The following is a 23188-nucleotide window of genomic DNA, read 5'->3' on the forward strand; positions in this document are numbered from 1 at the left end:
GAACTCCAGTAATTTATATCCTCAACAAGAGCTCCTGTCAATCTGAAGGTAAGTACAGACCTCATTGTGTTTACTTGTATTTATTTTTTTATTTTAAATTTTTTAAATATTTTATTGATTTTTTACAGAGAGGAAGCGAGAGAGATAGGAACATCAATGAGAGAGAAACACTGATCAGCTGCCTCCTGCACATCTCCTACTGGGGATATGCCCGCAACCAAGGTACATGCCCTTGACCGGAATCGAACCTGGGACCTTTCAGTCTGCAGGCCAACGCTCTATCCACTGAGCCAAACCGGTTTTGGCTACTTGTATTTTTAAATGACTACAGATGGTGCTCCTATGTTAGAGGCATCTCTCTGTTTTCCTTTGTGTCTACTCATGGCTCATTTTCCAATAAGTTGTTCTCAGTATCTACAGGCCTCCAGACCATGTTCACCTGGGCATGATGGGAGAAAAGCTTACAGTCCACCTCCTCAGTTCTGTACTGCAACAGTTCTATACTGGAGGAGAAGAAACCTCTGAACTTCATTCCCCTCCAGTTACTGCCCCATTCCTGTTTCCAATTCCTTTCCTCCTACTCTATAAACCAACCCCAATCAGGCTTTTGTTCCCATCATTCCAATAAGACAGCCTCCACTGTCATGAGTGACCTCCTCACTGCTAAGTCCAATGGCCCGTGTTCCATTTGCTCCCTATTTGACCCAACAGTGACATCTGATAGTTCTGACTTCTCCCTCCTCATCGTCTCCTGGTTTCAGAGATGTCACTTTCTCACAATTTTCCTTCTACGTCAGTGACCATCCCGTTTTGGTCTCTTTAGCTAGTTCTTCCTCATCTCCCTCCCCTCTAAATGAGGGTCCCATGGTGTCCTTGCACCTCCCCCTCTGTCTATACTCCTTCCCTAGGAGATCTGTTTAGTTTCATTGCTTCAAATACTAGCTATGCTAGGACAACTCCCAAATTAACATATCCAGCCCAGACCTCTCTCTGAATTCCAAGCTTGTATAACCATCTCCCTCTGAATGTACAATAACATCCTCGAACTAAAACATCCACAACCAAAACCCTGGCTCTCCCCAAGCCAAGCCTTTCAGTCATGCCGATGTCAGTAAGCAGTATTTCAATCCTTCTGGTTCCTCAGCCCCCAAACCTGGAAGTCATTCTGACTCCTCTCTTTCTTTCACAGCCTGCACCCAATCCATCACAAATCCTATTAGCTCAATGTTAAAAAAAAAAAAAGAAAAAAAATCCAAAATTCAGCCACTTCTCCATTTTTACCTTTACATTTCTACTCAAATATCACTTTATCAATGATGCTTCCTTGAATATCCATGTAATACAACTCCCTGCCAATCCTCCTTAACCACCCCTACCCTGCTTTATTTTTTTCTATAGCCCTTATCAAAATTTGGCCCACAGTAATCAACTTTATTTCTTCTCCATTAGACTATAAACATGAGAAAAGCAGGGATTTTGTGTGGTTTACTGCTTGCATCCTTAGTACCTGGACCACAGGAAGCACTCAATAAATGGATGTTGAATGAATTTATTTGTATATTAGAAATATATTCTTTGTTCATCATAGATGTTATAAATACTTACCCCCCTTTTTGCCTTTCAACTTTATGGTATTTATATAATAAAAATGACATTTTAAAAAAAGCCTTTTCTTACCCCCCAAATCATAAGGATATTCTCTTTGCCAATATTTTTTACAATTTTACTTTATTTAGTTCTTCAATCCACTTGGAAATGATTTCTGGTACACTACGAAATTCCCAACCTTATTTCCCTTCAATGGATAGATAACCATCCCAACACCAATTACTAATCTACACATCCTGTTGCCAGTCATTTGAAATGCCATCTTTACTGACTCATTGCCTATCTCTGGACTTTTTAATCTGTTCCTCCGATCTAGTTATTTCCATTCTAGTACTACACTATTTATTATTGTGGTCTGATAATACATTTTACTACCTGGTAGAATAAATCCTTTCCCTCATTCTATTCATTTCCTGTATATTCTGATTTATTCTTTGAGAAGCATTTTATAATCATTTAATCACTGTTACATTATTACTGACATTAAGAGAAGTGGGTCGGGAATGAGAACAGAGCCCTGCCGTCAGGGTCCTGGTGGTGGCCCTTCGGGCTGTGTGTTGGGCATGAGTGCCACCTCCAGCCCACCTCTCTTTGCATGAGGCAGAATATTTGAAGTTTCACCACTTCCTGAAGGAAGAACTACCATGGAAGCTTCCAATAAGCCAGTGGGTGAGGGGGACGGTAGGAAATATGACGACTTATTACCTGAAGTTAGAGTTCTTCAACCTCCGATCCACCGTGGGGGAGAAAGGAGCCACTGGACTTGGTCACCTCAGGGCGATTTTCATGTTTTGCAGTTTCCTTTCAGGCAGTCAACTTCTCTCAGAAACCTGCAGCGGGGCCCACCGGAAAAGAAAACGCAGATAGGTCAGTCTGGGGTAAATACGTTTTAAAATCTCATATTAGGTAAGGGAGATGGGGGAGCCAGCTCAGAGCTCCTCGTTACAGGGAGTAACTGGGCTGCGCACAAGCCCTCCTCCAGCGGCCTGTTAGACTAACTACAGACACCTGAGGGGGTCACGTGTTGGTGGTTTAGTTTAACAAGAAATATGTTAGCAGATGTTTTCTGTTAAAAACAATGGCTTTTAAATTACTAAACATGGGTTTTGGGACATGGCCTTAAGAAAGATAATTATATTTTTCACTTCTCATACTGGGCCAAGCAATAATAACACTCAAGCAGTAATTGAGTACTTTGCATTGAGCCCTGTTCTTATTGCATTGTATAGATTAACTCACTTAAACCTGAAGGATAATGCTATGAGGCAGATACTATTGTTTTCTTCATTTTACTGAGGAGAAGGCTGGGACAGAGAGGTGAAGGAACGAGGCAAGTTCACACAGCTGGGGTGGAGGGGAGCCAGGGGCCACCCTCACTGCTAATGTTGTCACTCAACCCCCCCAGGTGAAGTCAGTTACCTAAACGCAGACAAGGAACAAGGGGAAACAAGTCTTGAGAAAACACTGAGCCAACACAAAATGGGAGCAGAGCCAGTACTTTAAGCATTTTAGCTTGCTCCCAGAAGGTTTAAGAAAATGTCCGTGAACCTCAAGCACGTCTGTGCACACACAAAGCTAAGGGAGAAATCCACTGGGAAAAGGCACCTGCTCATGTGAACAACGTGGGCACTGCCCTGCCCAGCTCCTCCTGGCAGGACAGAGGGGTCTCCTCTCTGCCCTGTGTTCCCTGCATCTGGGAGGAGGTGGCTGGAAAGGAAGACGAGAGGTGCAGCCACCCTCTGCCTCCTGCCCCGTTCTGCCCTGAGATGGCAAAACTTTGGTTTTAGGTGGGGCTTTACTGACCTCGCTGAAGCAAGAGTTCCGGCGTTACACATTCCACTGGCTAATTCCTGCCATCTGTGGACTATCTATCTTTGTCTTGATCATTACAGAGGCCTTCAGATGAATATCCAGGAATAGAACTGATTTGTCCTCTTAATTTATGCCCCTTTGCAGTCTGACTCAGAAACCTTCACCGTCTGCCTGAGAACCCCATGTGCAAACAACCTGACCGGAGCGCTGGACTTCTAGTTCCTGAGCCTCAGGTGACACAGCAGCAGGAAATGGACGCAAAGTCCCCAGGAAGTGCTGCTGGAGGCAAGGCTCACCGTGGGACTCCATCTAAGTCCCATTCCCCGCCAGGTCACACACTATCCTCCCACCCCTCAAATGAGTATCCCAAGACCCACCCTGGGCATCCTTTCCCTCCTTCCCACACTCCACAACCCCCAGTGAGCCCTCCGCTGGATGGGTTCAGCCACTTCCCTCGCCCCCTGGTTGCCTCCAACCAGGCTGCTTTCCTCTCAGCCCCCTCCTCACTGTGGCCAGAGACAGGACACCCCCTGCTCAAAATACTTCAGCAGCTTCTGCTCTGCTCCATGCCTTCCAGATAAAACCTCGAACTCCAGGAAACGCCAGGCCTCCACCATGGCTTGCTCGCCCTCCAGCCCAACCCTCCTCATCGGCTGCCAAAAGCTCGAGGCCACTGAGATACTTAAGTTCCCAGACTCAGCTGTGCCCACAGTGTCCTGCAGGTGTGGCTCCCTTTAGCCACTCCATCACCTGGTGAGCTCCTGCTTCCCTTCCCAGTGCCCTCAGGCGTCACCTCCTGTTCGCTCTCCAATGTCGCTCCTACCCTTCCTGACACACCCTGTGGCCTCCATCTACCTCTGCTCCCCGCCCCACTGTGATCTTATTGTTAGGTGTCTCCCAGTACCACCCCTCACTCCCCACCCCCGAAACTTAGATGAAGGTTCTAGGTACCAAAAGCCATGTGAAATTTCTTATTTTGATAAATGTTTCCAATACTCAAATTTACTTTATAGAAATAACAAATGGTAACATGGATTTTGGCACTATATTTTGCAAAACAAAGGCCTTTTGGCCTTTCTTATATGTTTGGACAAAGTAAGGAAACTAAATCAGCTGTGATACTTAACAATTATTTTTGGAAAAGTGTCTTCTCTCTGAGAAAGTATTCTTAGATGTAAGACAATAAACGATACAACAAAAGAAAGACCACGCTCTCTTTCTGTGCTACCTACTTTGAAAAGAGTCTTGACTCCAGGGAGGGGGCTCCAGTGGACAGAGGTACTGTGAGCGGGGCCCTTGCTAGGGGGGCAGGGCCAGCTCTGATGCTGCCAACCAAGTGGCACATGGCAAGAATGCTTTGGGGAGAGCCTGCCCGGGAGTCAGGGCCACATGTGTGCCCGCTTCTGAGTTAGAGAACCCAGAGGTAGGGGAGGCTCACTGGCCAGCCAGAAAAAGTGAGGCACAAAGGGACTTGTGCAGTGTGCCTGGGAGGAACTCAGCACCCTCTGTCCCACCGCAGTGCCTTGAGCTCCTCAGAGCACAGGGAGGAGACTCTCAAAGGCTCCACAAGGAAGTCAGGAGGCTGGAAGGAGGGGTCACAGCTCAGGCGCTCCTGCAGAGAAGCCTGCAGCTGAGAAGGATGAGGGTATCAACCACTCCAGAGGGAGACACAGATGCTCCTCTGAGCAGAGTGGGAAAGGCCCAGTGCCCCTTAAGAAACCCACACAGACTGTATACAGGAAGATGGCCATATGCAAGACCACCAGTCACACAGCAGGGGTCTCTCTGCTCCCGCCCCCTGCCCCAGCACCCCAGAATGCTGCAAGGAGAGAAAGGGCACCTACAGGCTCTATTAACGTTCTAACTATCAGCTGCCCGCCCTGTGGGGAGCGTCTGCAGGCCGCCTGGGTATCAGGCCCGGCCTTGTGACTGGACTTGACTGAAGATAAGATGGACAGGACAGCCGCCAGTTTGGAACAGAACCTTTGGCACATGTTTCTTTGTGCCAAGACCAGTGGTTTTCTGACTAGCTCATGTTCTGGATGGACAAAAACATGAGGAAGAGATCAGCTTTGCTACTGTTAAGCCATTGAGATGCTGAGGTTGGCTATTACTAGGGTGACCAAGTCTTCTGTTTGCCTGGGACCTCCCCATTTTAGCACTAAAAGTCCTGCATCCCAGGAAACCCCTCTGTCCCAGATGAACCAGGATGGTTGGTCATCTGGTTCTTATTGCTGTATCACTCCTCCTAAGCTGCCCGACACAGGCAGGAGGAAGGAAATACAGAGCAAGATCCTGGAGCCACAGACCCAGCTGACATGGGAGGAACCAAAGGGAACAGCCAAAGGGAACTATCTAGTTCCATCTTCACGATAACCTGCCCATTAACTGTGATTATTAACAAATATTCCAGGGAAGAGGCTACAGATTGAAGGGTCCAAGTCATCTTCAGATGGCACAGCTGGCTAATGAGGACTGAGCTGAGGTGTGTCTGGCTTTGGTTCTAACCACCACCCTGCTGCTAGTGCTGCCTCCAAAACCACCCCTGCAACCGTAACGACGAGACCCCCAACCAAGCACTCTTGGGGACAGAATGAGGGGAAATGCTAAGAGGGAGCAATCCTGGTCCAGAAAACCGAGCACATAAGCCTTCTCTGGGCTTCCTGGCGAAGAGGACAGAGAGCGACCCCTGGGTCCTCTGCCAGGCTGGGGCGTGTATCAGCTAGCCCACTGGAACAGGATGAGCCAGGAGGCGTATCTGCCAGGGAGGGTCTCCATGGGACCTGAGCAATGCTGTGCAGAACGGCTCTGGGGAAACATGCTTCGAGAAAGAACACAGGTCTTCCCCCTTTAAAAATGGGACCCCAGGGAAAGCCTGCCCTGCCCTCTCACTGAATAGAGTTCTGTTAAGACCACTTTGTGAAGCCCCAGGATGTCACTGGAGCAATAAATGGGCACAGCTTAGGGAAAAATGGGCGAGAGTGAAATCAACATCTTTGATTACCTTGCCTGGTAGCTATGTGCTAATTAACCTACTTCCTCACAGCATCCCAGACCCCAGGGTTACTGAGGGGATGAACGTGGACTTGCTCAGGTCTGTTCAGATGGTGGTGGCCTTTGAGCTGAAGGGGCCCTGTCCCCTCTGCAAGTCCCCCGGACCCTTCTTACTCTGCCAGCCTGTGGGGAGTTTGGTTGCCTTTTCCACAGATAGATTTAGAGAACATTCACCCAGTGAGACTAGGTACCAGCCCTAGAGCAAGCATGTCAAACTCAAGGGCTTCGGGTCACATGACTCACTTATTTGGTCTGTGTTAGCCTTTGAGTTTGACATGCTTGGCCTAGAGGTTTGCACCAGGATTATTCGACAAGCATTTCTCTAGCCTCCAGTGGAAGCCAGGGCACTGGGGACACAGAGAGGAAGCAGCAGTTCTTATGTTCAAGATTCCTTCTATCTGGCTGGAGAGACAGTGTTTAAGTAAAGACATGATGGCAAGACCCCTGCAACAGGCAGGGCCATGCTCACAGCTGTGTGAGCAGCACCTGACTCCAGGATGTGCCTTTGCCTTTCAGTGGCAGAGATTTGTGGAGCCATTATGACACATCTCCAGTAGGTGGCAGTCAAGTGTTTTGAGGAAGGTGTGCCTTATCTCCTAGTTGTGGGCATGTATAGCCTTCGCTCCTGACTTCCTTTCTTCTTTTTAAAAATGCTACAGAGTAAGGGAAGAGAGCCTGGTCCTAAAAACTCAGGGGAAGAACACTCTTTTCATCAAAAAACTTACTGCCTGAAGTTGAAGCAAGTTCTGGGAAACATCTGCATCTTGTTCTAAATGAAACAAAAGGAGTGAGCACCACTGTCACTTGGTGGGAAAGGGAAAGGTGCTGGGTGAGGGAGAGCCCAGTGAAGAGGGGGTGGCACCAAAGGCTCTCTGTGCTTCTGGTTGGGCTGCAGCTGGGGCAGCTGGGACAGGCACAGGGGGTGGGCCCAAGGAGGGCGGAGACTCAGAGACAGAGAGAGAGGCCTTTCTGAGATGGGGAAGGTTGAGAGGACAGAAAATGGGGAGAACATTAGGCAGTGGAGAAAAGGGATGCCGGGGGATCTTATATGGAGTGGCCTGTACCCTGCATCATCGCAGAGTGAGGCCAACTGTGGCGCAGGGAGGGCCCTGTGGACGGCCGGCAGGGGTGCGGGGGCAAGGGGTGCACAGCGGCAGAGCCTGGCGGGCGAGGCCACACTGCAGGCACTTATTCAGAGCCTGCCAGCCAGGCCTGTGCCCTCCCTGCCACCTCCACAAGCAGCAGAGGAAGGGCTGGGATTCTCCCCCAGTGAGGGGCAGGTGGGAGTGGTCAGTACAGAGCCTCTGGAGCCAGAAGCCTGAGTTCAAGTCCCAGCTCCACCACTTACTAGCCCTGTGTCCTGGGCCAGTTCCATGACCTCTGGGAGCTGCAGTTTCCTCACAGACTGAAGGAACTCAATATTTATTTTTTAAATTATTATTTTTTAATCCTCACCTGAGTATATGTTTTCAGTGATTTTACAGAGTAAGGAAGGGAGAGAAACATCAATGTGAGAGAGAAACTTGAGTGGGGTGCTTCCTGTATGTGCCCCGAACAGGGAACCTGCAACTTAGTTATGTGCCCTGACTGGAAATTGAACCTACAACCTCTTGGTATATAGGACTATGCTCCAACCAACTGAGCCACCCAGCCAGAGGATAAGTGGTATTTTAAAAATCCAATCTCTTCATTTTATGGTCAATAAAACTAAAAAGACATAGCCCCTCTTACAGAAAGCTGGAAACAGGATGAGAATGTTAAGTCAGTGGATGATAATAACAGAATTATGGAGTTGCCCAGGGAGATGAGATGCTGAAAGCAAAGGACCATGATTTCCCTACAGAAATGCACCCGGGGCTTTGGGGTGAAACAGTGACCCCTGGTTAAGAGGTACTGGGGGCACTGGGAGCTGGGCATCCTCCTATGTCCCACCCACATAGGTTTTGGCTAAGAGGTAAGAAGGCCTCAGATGACTACGATGACCCCAACACCCTAAAGCAATCCATCCAACACAACTTATTGGGCACCCACACATGCCAGGTATTTTCTAAATTACCACCACAAATTGTATGTAGCAAACTTACATTCAAGACAATTTTGTAATAAAGAAGACACTGTTAGTGGGCTTGCCTACAAGCATTCATTAATCTTTCAACAAATATTTTGAGGGCATCCAAGTGCCAGGCACTGTTCTCCATGGCAGTGCTGGGGGTGTGGAGTGGGGGAGACAGATCCCCGTGCTCACACATTCTGATGAGGAGGGCGAGCAAAGATAAATAAGTAAATAATGCTGGGAAGTGGCAAGTGTTGGGAGGAAAGTCAGACAGGGCAGGACGCACACTGGAGAGGAAAGTCGACTAAACATGAAGAGGTGAGGGGTCAAGGAAGGAGCGTTCCGGAGAGAAGAGCCCATCAAAGGGCTGTGGTGAGCCAACAGTGTTAGAGGATCAGCACTGATCCTGCTTGGGTTTTTCTTCTTTAAATTTTTATTGCTTTTGAGAGAGAGAGGAAGGGAGAGGGGGGAAGAGAGAAACATCGACCGGCTGCTTCCTGCACACTCCCCAACCAGAGCATGTGCCATGACCAGGAATCAAACCTGCGAACTTTCTGTGCACAGGACAACACCCAACCAACCCATGCCCAGCTTGGGTTTTAAATCTGGCTTGAGTGCTGAGAAGAGGCTGTGGGGAGGAAGGCTTCTTAAGTGGGGACCTTGTATGACCAGGGGAGGAGGGACCATGTGCATGTGTGGGGGCCTGTATGTTTATGTTGCATGGTGGTTTGCAGGTGTGTGTGTATATGGTGGAACAGTAAAGGTAGCACAGGAAGAGCAGTAAGGACACGATTAGCATAGCCTGGGCAAAGATGCTACAGCTGAGCTGTGGTCTTAGGAGTGGAGGTGGTGAGAAGCGGTCGAATACTAGGTAGTATATTTTCAGGCAGGCTGTGCTGATTGACAGCAATGAGGTATAAGAGGAGTCCAGGCTGAGTGGCCATGGGGGGGAGTGATGAGAAGTTGTTGATTCTTAGTATACTCTGAAGGAACAGCCAACGGGATTTCCTGACAGTATTTTTCTGATGTGAGGGGCGACAGCCAGTCTGTGAACAGCAAGGGGCCGGCAGACGGGGGAGAAAAGACAGCTTGAGTGGACTTGCCAGGCAGTGCACCCTGCGTGACAGCTGGAGGAGTCCACCCAGCAGGGACAGGAGCCATTGGTTTGGGGAAATGGCTCAAGTGAGAGGAGCCTGTGGATATCTAGGCTGCATCACAGACCACACGGCTGCAGTGCCCCTGCACCCACCTTTCTGGAGCGGACACTACCTCCCATTTACTGAGCTCCAAATGTGCCAAGGGTGGTGCTGGCCCTCACACAGCCCATTTGGCCCTCACAATGACCTTTTGGAGAAGGCATTGTTATCAACATCCTGTAGGAGATGGCACTGAGGCTCAGAGAGGTGCAGCAACTTGTCCAAGATCACTCAGCTGGGAGGTGGGGAAGAGGGACTGAACCTAGATGTGCCATCTCCACAGCTGGGACTCCACACAGGCTTTGCTGCTTCAGTGACTCAGCAAAGAAAAGCAAAAGCAAAAGCTCTGTCCCAAGTAGGAGAAAGAGGGCAGGACAGGCTTGTGCCCATCCACCTCCCACCTACACTGCAAAAATGCCAAAACTGGTAACAAGGACACCAACCAACCAAAACTCTGGGGGAATGGCAGGTGTTTAACTGGTAAACTCACAGTTAACCAGGTGATCTTTTCTGTTTCGACTCTGAATTACTTTCTGACATGCATTGCCCACTTGCCTGCCCGGGCAAGCACAGCTTGAAAAAGACGATTTGATCTTGTGACCAGTCTCGAGACTGTCCAGCTAGGCCCCAGGCCTAAGATGTTCATCTGAGTGTGCCCTGACCCCAGGAATAACCCTGCCAGTTCCTCCTTAACTGAAACAAAATCAGCTTGTTTTCTTTCATCTGCCTCTTTCCTACAGGAGGCATAAGAAAAATGTTTCGGTGATTTCAGTTTCGTTTTCCTGAGCTTTGATTACAGCAAGTGTTCCATGTCTAAGGATCTGAGAAAGCATGGGCGTCAGAGCTTCAGATATTTTTTTGAGAGAATATTCGTTGCAGGAATCACAATAAAAATAACAAGGCAAAAACAGTAGCAGCAGAAACTACACATTAGGATTTTACTTTGTGCCAGTCATTGTTGTTTCATTTTGTTGTCCAAGAAGGAGTAACTCATTCTCAAAGAGGCCAAGCAACCGGCCTGGAATTCCTCAGCTCCCGGGTGAGAAAGCCAGGATTCAGGCCCAGGTCTGTTGGACTCCAGAGCAGGTGAAAGGATATTATTCTTTCTGAATTAAATTAATTAAAATAAAAAATAAACCTCCTATCAATCAATAAAAAGACAAATACCTCAGTAGAAACATAAGTCAAGAATATGAAGAGGGAATTCATAAAGTTTGTGCAGGCAGAGGCCACAAAGCACCAAAACAAACTTGGTAAAGAGCAGGGAGCCTGGCTGGTTTTCCTTTCTCTAAAACCTAAACATGAACATTAAAAATATATGTACAGGTGGGAGGGGTGAAAAAACAGATGATAATAAAAACTGTTTCAGACTCTTTAAGATATGTATTTTCAAAAAGAGGAGAAACATCAAAACACCTTATTTCTCTGAGAATGGGTGCAGGTAAGAATTCTGATTTCCATCACAAATCTAAGAGAAATAAAAACACTTCTTTTCATTTCAAATCTCTACTAAGGTTTCTCCACCTAATTTATAAGCTATTACAAACACACACACATACTCCCTTTCTTATACTTTCAAAGATCCAATACATATATTTTTAACATTCCTTTTACTCTCTTGATATGAAATTTGTAAATAATATAACCTACCAACACTTATAATTTCAAAAACAATCAAACATAATAACTTAACTGTAATACAAAGAAGAAAGAAAATGTTAGTTAGAATACGATAATACATATGTCAATAAGCAATGTTGTGCATGACAACCCTAGAAGATAATGAAAGACGCTTATACCTATTTATAACAAAAAGTAAACCTCTCAAACCTCAGAGGGAAGGCAGGGGAGAGCTGTGGGGGGTAAGAGATCAACCAAAGGACTTGTATGTATGCATATAAACATAACCAACGGACACATACACTACAGGTGAAAGGACATATGGTGGGGGGGGGGGAGAGTGGCTGGGGAGAGGTCAATGGGGGAAAAAGGAGACATATGTAATACTTAAAAAAAGTAAACCTCATATAAAAAAATGGTGGTTGTGTTCCTTGAAAATTCCATATACGGTATGTCCTTGGATAATGTCATTTTATTCAATGTCATTTTGTTACAATGTTGATGAGAAAAACAAAACTGACTTCTGGCTAGGTTTGCTGTCTGCATGGAGTGTGCACGGTCTCCCATGTCTGCATGAATTTTCCCTGGTACTCGGGTTTCCTCCCACATCCCAAAGATGTGCACGTCAGATGAATTGGCGTGTCTACAGTGTCCCAGTCTGCGTGAGTGTGGGTGGAAGGGCGTCTTGTCCAGGGCTGGGTCCTGCTTTGTGCCCTGAGCTTCGGGGATAGGCTCTAGCCACCGGTGACCCTGAACTGGAACAAGCAGGCTGGAAAATAATTATCTTACTTGTTTTTACTAATATTTCTTAAATGTATGTACAGCTCACATTTATTTCAATGTTTAATATTAGAAGTGTTTTGGGCCTTTATTTAAAATCTTGGTGATGTTTTGTGACCAGAAATCTGCTTTAGGAACTTAACTCTTATTTCTGTCACAGCCTATGGCAAAATCAGTTTTGTCATACATTGTTTTGCTTAGAGTCGCAGTTTCCAAGAAGCTATCAATGATGTTAAGTGAGGACTTACTGTATATTAAAATTATTTGTGTTCATGTGTGAAAATAGAGTCCGATTCCAGGCTCAGAAAATTATAAACAACACTAGGGGCCCAGTACATGAATTCGTGCACCTTGAAAGGAACCATGGGCCATGAGGCTGCAGTGGGCACAGGGGTGGGTCTTGGCCCATCCTCCAGGCCCCTGCCCAGCCCCTCCCACTGGGCCCCCCCATCCCCTGTCTGCTGGTAGCCTGCTCCCAGTGCCACCGCTCACACCCACTGACTGCGCGGAGCGATTGGGGCCAGCGCCATCAGTGGGTGCGATGGCTGCTGCCCCGATTGCCCCTCAGGAGCGGGGGGAACGGGGGAGTGTGGAGAAGCCCTCAGGGGCTATCAGGGCCAGCAGCTGCTGCTCACACCCACTGATGGCACTGAGCAATTGGGACCGATACTGGGCACCAGCAGCAGGTGCGAGCAGGGCCGGCACCAGCAGTGGGTGTGAGAAGCGGCTGCTGGCCCAGATAGCCCCTCAGGAGCAGGAGGAGGTCGAGAAGCCAATGGCAGTGCCAAGCGATTGGGGCCAGCACCAGGCACTGGCAGTGGGTGAGAGTGGTAGTTCCAGCACAGGCAGTGGGTATGAGTGAAGCCGACGCCGGCAGCAGGTACAAGCGCCAGGCGGGACTGCTGTGCACAGGAGCAAATAATTTTCAGTAACCACCAGAGGCTCGCGCCAATGACACAACCGGTGCCCCACCTGGTCTGGCACCCCAGCTCACCTGCTCCACCATCCCACCGCAGCCAATGCCTGCCATGTTCCGGGCTCTACAGCCGGCTGTCAATGCCTGCCATGTTCCACACGTGCCCCCTGGTGGTCAGCGCACGTCATAGTGACTGGTTGTTCGGTTGTTTGGTTGTTCCGCTATTCGGTCTATTTGCAAATTAGCCTTTTATTATACAGGATTACATCTACATAAATGCCCAGTGAACTTGAAGAATTCATGTAGGACAATCCTTTCCCTCTCCCCCCACCCACCCCCCCACATGTCACGACTAGCATCCCTGGTGTCCCCCTCACCCCAGTGAAAGCCCTGTCACCATTGTGACAGCCAATCACCCCACACATTCCCCAGATTTCCTAGAGGGGGCACTATGTACTCATTTAGAACCCCTAGTGTGGCTCAACTTTCTTTACTACCAAAAGAGAAAGGACAAAGAGAGGTTAAGATATTTACACAAAGCCATATAGAAAATCAACAGCAGTCAGGACTAGAAAAGCAGAAAGAGTGGATAGTGGAGAAAAATGGTGTTCTAATATTTATGATTATGAATTGCTAGACAGTGTGCTAGGTACCTTTTCTTATGCCCATACAGGATCTTATCTAATGCTCCTATCAACCTTAGGTATTAGTTCTACTACCATCCCCAATTTTCAGATAGAGACACTACATTTTGGGGAAATAAGGTTACTGCTCAGGGTCCCACTTTTGGTAATGATATAACTGGATTCTATCCAGTCCTTCTTCTATTGCTGCCAGCAGCTCTCCCTCTAGGTCTCTGGGACCACAGGTCTGGAATCAGGTCCCTCACTCAGGAAACAGTAACTGGGATGCATGCTATCTGAAAAGCAACCGACAAAGAGAAAGATGGTTCAACCCCAGCTTCTTGACCCTCTTGGCTCAGCCAACCTGTGGTCAGTGCTCTGACCAAGAAGCGCAGAGGCTTGAGCACAGGAAGCCAGCTCTGGATGAAGTCATGGCTCATCTTTCCCTAGACTCCTGGGAGAGCTGGCTTGAGCTGCCAGAGGTCAGGACAGGACAACCAATGTGACTGCAGGGACTGTTCCTGCCCCGGAAGGCCCAGGCCTCCACAGTCCCCTCCACGCTCCACAGGATGGCAGGCAGCAGAAGGGCTGGGCCTGTGCCACCAAAGCAGAAAGGGCCGGACAGTGAACAAGGGCTTGGTCATCAAACCTTGAGGTATCAGGTGTGGGGAACAGCCCACAATGGTTACTGCAGCTTCATGGCACACCGGCCTCTGCTCATTTAACCCTCAAAACATCCCTATGAAAAGATAGTGTTATTTCCACCTTACAGAAGAGGAAATTGAGACCACGAGTGACTGGTACTTAGTTACACAGCTGGCGAGGGGCAGGGCCAACACTCAAGCCCAGGTCAGACCGGCCCCAACCACCTTCCTCTTCTGTACCTTTAAAAGCACTTCCTGATGTATGCACGTCAGGAAAATAAATACTGATAACCTGTATTTGTCACCTTGATCTAAACCCTCCCTGCAGGGCCTGGCAGGGCTAGGATGAACCCATCTGTTGGTGACAGTGCAAAGGCCTCTGCCCCACAATTTGTTCTGTCAAAACAAATTCTGTGGAGGATCATAGGAAAATGGTTCAACTCAGGCTCCTGTCAAATGATTTCTTGCAAAATAAGTCAGTTGGGCCAGCCCAGTCGAATGCACCATGGGCTTACTTGTAGAGCTAAGGCTGTGAGATACAACCCCACAGCCAAGAGCACAGGCGCTGGAGCCAGACCGCCTGGATCCATCTATGCTCTGCCACTTACCTGTGTGTCCTCTACTACTCAGTTTCCTCGTTGGTAAATAAGGATACTGACGTCATCCACCTCATACAGTAGATAAGACAATTCCTATAAAGTGTTTAGAACAGTGCCTGGCACATGGTAAGCACTCAATTAATGTCGCCCATCACTAATATTAATATTGACTGCATGCCACATAAAGAATAGCTGAAGGTACTGGAGAACATATACCCTGTGGAGGGAGATAAAGAGGGAGAGGGAAGGGGAAGGGAAGGGGACCCATGAGCAGACTTCCAAACTTGGAAAGTAGAATGAGTCACGCCACGCCTACAGACTTTTGTTCTGTGTTGCTACAAAGGGCAGAACTAGGTCAATGAGGAAACAGTGCCACGAGGCAGATTTGAACTAGAATAAAGAAGGATTTTCCAGCAGGCAGACATGCCCCTAAGGGGGAACAGGATGCCTGGTGCATGGGGGCCTGCAGGGTGAGGGACGTGTCTGTCATGAGCAGTACAGATGGGATTTTCCCGACAGGAGGGTGACCAGAGGACATGACCCCTGATGCTCCTTCCCCCTGGACCATTCTATCACTCTGATAACGGGCAAATAAGTGTGATAGCCAGGGTGTGGCTGATTAGCCTGAAGGAAGGAGGATGGACTTTGGACCAGTCTTAACATACACAACCTTCAGGACTTGCACTGAATGGTAGTGGCAGAGACAGTGGCTGTGACCAGCAGTGGGCCAGGGAACCAAATGTGGACACCTGCTGGGTGCCTGGCAAAGTAATTCAGAGAAAGTGTGACATGGCAGGGCCGTGGCAACAAACCACCAACATTTTCGAACTTTGGAGAATTTGAAGACAGCATCAATTACTCAAGGGACACACAATATGAAGTGGTCGGGTCGGCCAACTCCACCAGCCGGGGCTGAGACAGGAAGACTGGGGGTCATTTCAGCTCACGGGCAACTTCCCAACCTCCTCTCAGGAAAAGGTTTCAGTCTTCTTACCACCAAACCTTTTACTGACACAACCCACTGACCTGGACCTGAGTACTGGGTCTCTCGGGCCCAGCCGCATACAGTGAAAGACAAGGGCCTCGGAAATGACCAGGGGCAGGAAACAGGAGCAAAGGGGGAAGTCGACTCCTTGAAAGTTGATGCAGAGGTGGGACACCCAGGAGACATCCTCCATCATGAAATATTATTACCTTTATTGACTAAAAATAAAAAATGTTTTTAAAACTAGAAACTATTTTATTAACAAAAATATCACTAGACTGTATCAAAACTATAATACAAATACAAGAAAAATATAAAATTATCAAAGGAAAAAGCTCATCAGCCATTTTCGAAGTATTGGGAAACTGCTAATGTATATATTTTCAACCCTGAGAAGTCAAGAGCAGGTAAGTGGCTGGAGGTATCAAAAGATTAAGAAAAAAAAATGTATGCAGATGACACTGAGGACATTCTATGTACTGATTTCATTCTTTGCCACCTGGAAAGACCTGGCAACATATTTAACCACTGTCCAGGTGGCTAGGAACTCAATGGGCAGGAAGACAGACCATCTCTTCTCAGAGGAAATGTGCTCAATAATTTAAAGGCTCCGGCTTCAGTCACTCGGGCTCCTGAGCTGCTGGGTCTGGGGGACCCGATTCCTCCCTCCCCGCCACCAACCTCATTTACAGCAGGTCCATGTCCCAGCACGTCACCATCCTTTACCCTCCCGTTGGCTGTCTGCCTGTAGCTAATTCCCACCACTTCTTCCTCCCCTGAAATCTCCCCTCTCCCACTGGCTCCTCTCTATGCTGACTGTGACAGCCTTAATTTAGACCCAGGTCACCCCCTCACATCCTCCTAAACCACTGGCCTCCAGCATTGCCCAGAGTTGAGTTTTCCAGTAGCTTTCACAATCCATCCTTCCTCATAAAGGTTGTTCTCGCTCCCTCTGCCCCCTCCCAACCTCAGAAAGAGAACTAATACCCAGGACATCAGACAAGAGAGAGACAGGTCCCAGTTCCCGTGTCATTGATCCCCGCTGCCAGAGGGCTGCATGAGGAAGGATGCTGAGGGTCAGACAGTGATTACTCTTCTATCTGGAGCCAGAGGACTGGAAACGGCAGCCCTAGTGCCACCCGCATGCTGTCCAGCACAGGGCAGAGCATTCCACTGAACTCACCTGTCCCTGGACTGTGCCCCGGACCCTTTGGTATTCCTGAGACATGTCCTCAATGATCCACTTTCAGGGCTCCTCCCAAACTGCCATATTTACCTTCACTGGCACCGTGCTTTCCCTCCCCAGCACCCAGCAAAGGGGCTGCACCTTTCTCCATCAAAGCTGCACAGCATGCTTTTTCCAAGTGGGTCAGAGAGCAACTGAGTTTACCTTTGCCTTGGCATCCTAATACTCAGATGCCAAAATTCCGCATCCTCATCATTTCCCCTACTCAACTAACTGTTTGTTGTACACATATAACTCTGTCTGCGTATACAAATAGTCATCATTCCACTGTCTTGATGCCTGAGACTGTGAACCCTGAAGGACAGTAACCTGACCTGTTCAACTGACTGGCTCTGAGTTCAGCACAGCAGAGCACCATCAGAGAAAAGCCAGAGACTGCGGCCCCAGCCCCAGCTCTGCCATGACTCACTGTGGGGCCCTGGGCAAGTCGCTCTTCTCTGAGCTCAGCTTCCCCATGGATAGTAAGACTTACTTGATCGAGAGGGCCTCTGAAGTCTCATCCAGCTCTAACGCACTATGAGAACACAGGCCAAAAGCGCTGGATTCATGTCTTTTCATGACTACATGGATAATAATCACTCAGGGCTGGGCTCAGTGAGATATCACAATATAGCTCCTTTGAGTGGCACGGAGCCGCCATTGTCATCAGTGAACAAGCCTGGAGTGGATATTTAGCGCTACGGAATGTGTGCTTGTATAGCTAAGTATAATGGACAATGAAGAATGATTTTATCTCCCTTTAGGAACATAAGTACACTATTCTATATTTATATCTTCCATCTCCTAATTTAGACAGTGTAGAACTTTTCCTGATCACTCACTTGCCAATAATTTCACTCTACATATAAATGAAGAATAGGAGTCATATAAGTTCACAGAGTGAATGGATGGTTGATTTACAGAGCCCCTGAAATGTGTGGCTGCAGGCTGAGGCTGGCAACCCCATAATTAGATATGGCATGCTCTGCGATGATGTATTTTTTACTGTTTTTTAATAACTCAGTTCTCCTTCTGGGAAGAGGGGGAAAATGGAATTTGTTAAAAATAAATTGAGATTTAGTGGCTTTTCAGCCTTCTGCTGCTTGTTGCTCACAATATTCTATAAATAAAAGAAGCCCTGCCCTATAATGCACTGTAAACACCCACAGACACTCAGAGCCAAATTCTTCCAATTATGACCCTGTGCCAGTTGCCAAGCTACTGCAAGGACCTACTTGAAAGGCAGCCATCTAGGCCATTTCCTGATTAAGCTGCCCTGTAGCGAGGAACTGAGGCCTGCTGGCCTGCTGCTTTGGCATTGTATCTAGTCTCAAATAATTGTTCCATGTTCTTGAAATTGAGCCCTTTCCTCGTGATCAAATTATAATTCAGAGGTAAGTGAAAACTAACTGTCCATCCATCCATCCATATGCCTGGGTCACGTGTGTGAGGATCCTGGGCTGTCACACATTGAGCTTAAACCAGATGGCAGAGGTGCACTCACAACAGTGTTTTTAATTGCCCCGAGCAAATCAAGGTCAAACAAAAGTAGGTCAGCGATGGCATGACAAGTGAGTCAGAGGCAGCTGCCCTTCTGCTCAATGGCTTCCCTCACTAATTGGTTTGGTCCGATTTAGCAGCAGGCGAAAATGGTCGTTTAAAAATCCATACTATACCCCACAAGGGGCAGTGCGGTTGGCATTGGTGTCTAGCTGACTGCTTTGTGGCTCAGATGCCAATACAGGTTGGGCAGCCCCGCTTTCAGTGAGCCCTTAAAAAACTGCACAAAGAGAAGCAGGAGACTGCGGTGTGCCAGAGTCGCACTGAGAGAGAAATCGTTTCCAGCTCCTTAGATACCAGGATGCTCAAGGCAGGACCCGGAACAAAATGGGCCCTGGCTAGAGATGAACGAGCCCCCTTCCAACCCAGAAGCCTTCATTCAGTGTCAGCTCAACTGGGGGAGTGCTCGGGGAGGGTGTGAACCCGAGGCCTTCCTCTAAAGGCCCCAACATGATTCCCGGCCCTAGGAGCTCAAAGTCTGAATGGGGAGCCAATTCGTAAACAAGAACCACCCAAAAGAGAACTGATATATTCTCTGTGGTTAGATTTTCCAAACTCAACACTGGCACCTATACTTATAGGGCAGAATTGTTCAAAGAAGGAGTGTCCTGGAAAACTTGGAACCCAGGGGCCACAAAGTATGGAGCCTCCTCAGAGAGGCTCCTCTGGTGTCCAATCTAAAGTGGCCATTCCTATGACTCACACCCCACCCGTGGGTTCTGATTTGTTAATTTCTGAAACGACCTTGTTTCTTTGTGTCTCTGATTAGCATATGAGCATCATGAGAGCAGAGACCCTCTTCTATCTTGTTCTCCAGTGTTTCCAGAGCAACTAGGCCAGTGACTGGCTCTTAGTAGGTGCTCAATAAATATTCACTGAGTACACAAATCCATGTCAAACCTCAGGAGGAGCATTCTATGTCCCAAACCCCCTCAATCCTCACAGCAGTGTTATGAGGTGAAATCCTTCTCTCTCCTGTGTAACGAGAATATCAAAGCCCAGAGAGGGTGCGTGTTTTTCCCAGCCCCACACATCTAATGAGTTGATGGAGCAAGAATTCCAAGCCAGGCGTGAAGAGTTCTAATCCTGACTTTGAAGTGAGCATCTGTTGCTTTTATAATTTAGGAAAAGCAAAAAAGAAAAACTTTAGAGGAAAACCTACAATTCAGAAAGAGCTTTATATCAAATGATCTCATACATGAGGGATTTAGTTTCTACGCCCCAAATCCCAGTGTCACATCCACCTTCAGAGGCAGGGACTACAGCTGGAGCAGAGGGAAGGACTCTGGAGCTCCTTTATAAAGGGTTCATTCCTGTATTTCAGTGGAACCCCAAAGGCCAGGCTGGGAGGGGAGAACACATCAGCAGTGACACCCACATTCCTGTCGCTGTTGGAAACAGCGGGCTTATTCCATGGTTTGCTGGAAAGATTCCGGAGAGAGGCCTACAAGCAAGTTAGAAGACAGGGGAGTGAAGGTACTTGGAATTTGCCTTCTCCCAGGAATCTGCTTTCACCCATACTTTAAAAACTGAAATTTTTTTTTTTTAAAAAAAAAGGAAAGAAAGCATATTTCTTAGTATTAAAATTTCAAAAATTTTTAAATTGGAAAGTAGAAATTTACATTTATCTCAATTTGAAATGCTAAGCCCTTCTGAAGCTCAGCATATGCACCTTTATGATCTAGGTATTACAATGACATTTTTATTAGTCTGATATTTGGGGCAAAAAACCACAACCACCTCTCCTGTCTGTCTGCTAGATGCAAGCTATGCTGGAATGTATGTGCAAATCAGCAGGTTCATCTCAGCAAAATGGCCAGGCCAGTTCTAGTGTCTGAATAACATCTCAAATATGGGAAAGAAACAAAAACAGCAAATAGTATCAGTAAAACAGGTCTTTCCAAATGCTACCAGGATGGCCTAACAACCTTTGAATAAAATACCCTATAGAAACAGAAAACCCTTCCTGGTTATGAGCGAGGAGCAGTGGGATGACAAAAGAGCACATAAGCTCTCTCTCTGGATCTGAATTTCTCAACTGCAATCCGTAGGTGGCCTTTGGGGGAAATCTCTCATGAAAAATGTTGGGCTTGTGAGTTGTATATTTTTGGAGAGAGGCTTCATACATTTCTTCAGATTTACAAAGTGATCTGAGACCCCAAAAGACAGGGACGCCCACCAGCTCATTCTGCTGCTGCTCCTGCTTTCTTTGGACAATCCTACTGACAAAAACAACTATATAGGAAGCCCCGCTGGCTTTCACAGCAGGCAAGGAGACATCGACAATCAGGGAAAAGTGTCCGAACTCTTGCCTGAACAGCCCCGCCATAGGGGAGAGCTCGGTCAGTGACTGAGAAGAGGGCACTGGCGGGAAGGGACCAAGGAACTGCTGAGCCTTAGCCTGACCCCACTGCCCAGATAGGAGCAAACGGCACAACCGGAAAGAGCAAGAGAGCAAACTGCGGGACCAGAAAGTCAACAGGCCAGATGCACTTGGGAGCAGCAGTGTGGGAAGAAGAAAAGACAGGGCTCTGGAGTGAGGCAGGGTTATGTTCAAACTCTGGCTCCCCCTACATACTAGCCATTGGCCTTGGATGGGGAAGACAATGATGAAGATGACAGCATCTATGATGACCTATGTAGCATACAGCAAACAAGTACTTATGTATTTATAAAACAATATGTTATTTCATTTAATTTTCACAGCAACCCTATGAACCCTCTCTATATTATCTCCATTTTCTAGATCTGAGAAAAGAAGGCTAAAAGGATTAAGTGGCATAGCCAAGGTCCACAGCTAGTTGGGAATCAAACCCAGGTTTGTTTGACTCCAAGCCCACGTTCTTAACTACTGAGCTCCACTATAGTGTGCGGCCTCAGCTTCCTCATCTGCTAAAAGGATAATGAAACTCACCCCTGCAGGGTCATGAGGGTTAGATAGAATTCATGTAAAGTGCTTAACATGACACCTGGCACACGGGAAGCTCGACAGTGTAGCTATTAATGTCGTTTGGACGACATCTGGACCTTTGGAAGAGAGAGGGAGATGTGGGCGGTAGCATCTGGCTATACAGATGGTATGGCATTTCCTTTCACAGGGTGCAGCAAACAGGACTGGGCACACTGAACCAATGTCTGGGGTAGTATACTCCTGGAGAGGGACAGAGAGGGGGACACCTCAACAAGATGGGCAAGAATGTGCTTACTCGAAGATGAAAGACTTTCCATTAAAAAATCTTTGGAGAGGACTGGGAACTTTTGGAAGAAGAGATAACTCAAGCTCAAGAAGAAAGTTCTCAAGAGGCGGTACCAGACTGCACGCCTGGGCCGGGAATGGTGCCCATTGTCTGACTCCCTGATACCCGACAGAGCATGATAGGTCCTGTGCATGTTAGGGGTAAGGGACATGTTGAACTCAAGTTATCAGTAAACGAGCCTGAAACAGGGGCAAAACCTAGGTATTCTTAAAAAAAAAAAAAAAGGAGCTTTTGTTAGAGCAAGTGTCCTTTGAAGTTATTACGGAGAAATGCACCCACCACAATGACTCAGTGTGACCTGCAGTGTGTAAGATCAAGGGACCGTCTGCAGGAAGGAGTCAGGCTCACTGACACCACCACCTTGACTACACTCTTAGAGAAGATCGAAGAGGGGGCTTCTATGGAGCAGCAGTCACTCCTCAGAGGCCAGCAGCACTGCTCAGGATGTGCTTCCTGGGGCCGACGTCTGCCTGGGGAGAAACTCATCATGGAGTGTTGCCAGCCTCTCCCCAGATAAGCTAGTCCCCTCCTGCTTTTCTTAGAAAGGAATCACTCCACCAAGTTCTCCCAATAGGAACCAAAGATATTCAAAACGTTTCACATTCTGTCATGGGTCCCCTCTTCTCCATCTCCACAGCTCTACACAGGGCTCAGGAGCAATTCCCTGGACCATTTTAACTGCCTCTAACTAGTTTTGCTGCCTCCCCCTCTAGTTCAGCCCCCGCATGGCCACCAGCTGGCTTTCTAAAATAAAAGTGCTGACCACGTCACTCACCTCCTGAAAGATGTCTACTAGATTCGCACTGCCCACGGGATAAACACTGAAGTCTTAAATTGCATAAACTCATTCATTTTTGCATTCACCCATCTAGTGTATGATGATCCCCTACTGTGTGCCGGCTTTAGGCCCTGGAGAAAGAGTGGTAAATGAGACAGGTAAGACAAGATCCCATCCTCACAGCTTTATATTCTAGTGGAGTAAGACAAACATATAATATTAAGTCAGGTAAAGGAGAGTGCTAATGAAGAAAAATAAAACAGGGTATGAAGGCAGAGTGATGGGGTAAGGGATGGGGTAAGACAGTGCTTGTTTAGATAGGTTGCTGGGGTCCAGCCCCAGCGGGTCCAAGGGTTCCCAAAGGTGTGGACGGAGTCGGCAAAGAATGTTTTACACGGAGACAGCGTTCAAAACTCTCTAGCTTTCCTTAGTCTCCGTGGATCTTCCCTGTGCCTGGTTGAGGCCACAGAGAGAGAGA

At 47.7% G+C, this 23188-nt stretch overlaps 1 protein-coding gene across 5 annotated transcripts in view; it reads right to left on the reverse strand.

Annotated features, from left to right (window-relative positions):
* BMAL1 (basic helix-loop-helix ARNT like 1) overlaps window positions 1-23188 on the reverse strand; it is a 107726-nt gene that overhangs the window by 37042 nt on the left and 47496 nt on the right. For 3 of the 5 annotated variants that reach the window (XM_081098889.1, XM_081098887.1, XM_081098885.1), the window contains exon 3: window positions 2314-2438. The gene's annotated coding sequence lies outside the window, so the exon portion shown is untranslated. Of the gene's footprint in view, window positions 1-2313; window positions 2439-7199; window positions 7244-23188 lie in introns of all 5 variants that reach the window. The other 2 variants (XM_081098888.1, XM_081098886.1) reach the window with 1 other exon arrangement.

This window comes from Myotis nattereri (assembly GCF_964212035.1).
Source record: "Myotis nattereri genome assembly, chromosome: 9".
Classification (NCBI taxonomy): Eukaryota; Metazoa; Chordata; class Mammalia; order Chiroptera; family Vespertilionidae; genus Myotis; species Myotis nattereri.